Source organism: Elephantulus edwardii, unplaced genomic scaffold (genome assembly GCF_000299155.1).
Source record: "Elephantulus edwardii isolate Elephantulus edwardi_28Jun2011 unplaced genomic scaffold, EleEdw1.0 scaffold00038, whole genome shotgun sequence".
Lineage (NCBI taxonomy): Eukaryota > Metazoa > Chordata > Mammalia > Macroscelidea > Macroscelididae > Elephantulus > Elephantulus edwardii.
In genome coordinates this window covers 2278289-2280693 of record NW_006399788.1, presented here as the reverse complement: position 1 = coordinate 2280693, position 2405 = coordinate 2278289, and the positions used below count along the sequence as shown (strand labels likewise).

Here is a 2405-nt window from a genome sequence, read left to right as displayed (position 1 = left end):
GCTAATTGAACAATAAAACAGTTGATTACTGGTCTTCAATATGGATTGAGGCTCAACATCAAGAGATCAAAAATTCACAAAGAAGAATGGGTGAGTCCTGTGGCTCCCAGCCCCCAACTGCTGAGCCCACGCTGCTGCGGCAGCTCCATGAAGCTCCCGCAGCTGGATCCCAGGGACACCCTCACCTGGGATGGACGGCAGGCACTGGGCCCCAAGGCTGGTGCAGGAGAGCCTCCACACTGTCACAGAATAGACTTGGAACCAAGATGGTGGTGGCAGGAGACATGGCTTGGTGAGCAGAAGGCCAGGAGGGCGTCGTTGAAGCAGGCAATACAACTTAAATATGCCCAAACAGCCAAACAATTGACTGCTGGTCATCAGTCTGGACTGGAACTCAACATCAGGAGGACGGTGGTTCTCAGGGGAACATGGATGGGTCCCACTTCCTCCCTCTGCCTGCCGCCAAGTCTGTGCTGTCATGACCCCATGCAGCTGCCATGGCCAGGCCCCACGGGGCTCCTAGCCTAGACTGGGTGGTGAGCATTGGTCCCCATGGCTGGTGTGGTGGAGCCCCTGTGCAGCTGGAGAGCTGCAGGCACCCAGCATAGGAGTGGGGGGTGGTGGTGACGGCAGCAGCGGTGGTGCCATGGAGCCGTGGGAGATGAAGGCCTTGATAAGGGAAAGCATTTCGCTGTCAGTAAAGATTTCCTTGGACAGACCAGAGAAGAAGATCATCAACACAATGGAATGATAAGGGTCGCTATGAGTTGTCTACAACTTGATGACACTTAACAACAGTAACATATCCGAGATGGGAGATATCCTCAATACACCACATCTTTTGATCTCTTGTCTACTGCTTCCAAGAACTGTTTAGACCTAGGGAGGATCTGTTGACCACTCTCAAATCCCCTTCTCGATTTATAAAGGGGGAGGGCAGTGATGCCTACTTCAAATTGCAGTATGACCACTTGGAGGGGAGGGGGGTAAAGGTGGTGCCAGAACTGGAGGCGCTGTACCTGGCTATGGTCTTCAGTGAGGCACAGGGTCCAGAACTTGGTGGGGGGGGGACTTCAGTAGAGGAGTGTACCATCCAGTCCCTGGAGTGTGCCACCCAGCCCTTGGGGTGTGTTGTTCAGTGCTTGGGGTGAGCCATTTGGCCCTGGGGGTTGGGCCCTCAGGGTGCACTTTCTGGCCCCTGAGAAGAGCTATTGGGTCCTCAGGGTAAGCTGTTGGGCCCTCGGGGTGTGCCATCCAGCCCCTGGGAAGAGACTTCAGGTCACTGGGGAAAACTGCCTAGGGTATACAGAGAACTTTTTTTTAGGCCACTTCCCCTCACCTTCTTCCCCAGTATACCTCTAAGTAACACCTCCAAAGCTCTTCTATTTGTAACTCACAAGTTTGTTCTCTCCAGGTTTGCTCTCTTTTCTACAGGTAACCTTAACACTTGAGTTTTACTCCAGACTTGAACCCTGAATCCAGTTCCAGAGACTAAAGGGGACTGAATATAACTGTCAGCTAAGGAAGCAAAGGAGGATGGAGCCTCAGGGTTCAGCCAGGCATCCCCACTGGATGCACCTTGGCAAACACTTTGCATTCTAGAGGGCAGTAAACGTCAGGAAAATATCTTCTAACAGAACAAGAAGGCAAGCAGCTTCAACTCAGGACCACCAGTAAGGTGTTAAAGTGGGCTCCCCTAATCCCCTTTCCCCTTCACATCAACACACCTGTTCAGCATGAAGAAGCCAGAGAGTCTGCGTCCATTCCCAAATAAGAACCCACAAGTGAATAAGGCAATTTCTTTGTTAAAAAAAATTAATCAACATTGGATTATGCTCACCATTACCTTATCTCTTCTGGTCCCCACTATATCTTTCTCATTTCCTTCACCTGCTCCCCCGGCCCACCAAATTGTGCAGCCCTGCAATTTCATCCCTGCCCATCCTCACCCTTCTGCTCTCAACCCTCAGCCCCTTGTATCCTCATACATGTTTTTCACAATGAAGAAAATAGAAAAATTTTAAAAAGGATGATTCAACATAAGAAAAACAATCAGTGTAATTCATTACTTTAACAAAGCAAAGAACAAGAACCACATGATCCTATTGTTTGATGCAGAAAATGCCTTTGACAATATCCAACACCCTTTCCTGATTAAAATACTTAAAAAATAGGATTAGAGGAGAATTTCCTGAACATAGTAAAAAAATATATATATGTAAAACCAAGAGCCAACATTCTCAATGGAGAGAATTAAAAAGCATTCTCTTTGAGAACAGGAACTAGGCAAGATGATCAGTTTCACCTCTCCTATTATATATTGTACTGGAAGTCTTAGCAATAGTTATAAGACAAGAGAAGGAAATAAGAGGTATTCAGATTGGCAAAAAGGAAGTAAAATTATC

At 47.9% G+C, this 2405-nt stretch overlaps 1 pseudogene; it reads left to right on the top strand.

The window, feature by feature from the left end:
- Positions 1 to 86: 86 nt before the first annotated feature.
- Positions 87 to 2405, top strand: part of LOC102868480 — a 7334-nt pseudogene continuing 5015 nt past the window's right edge.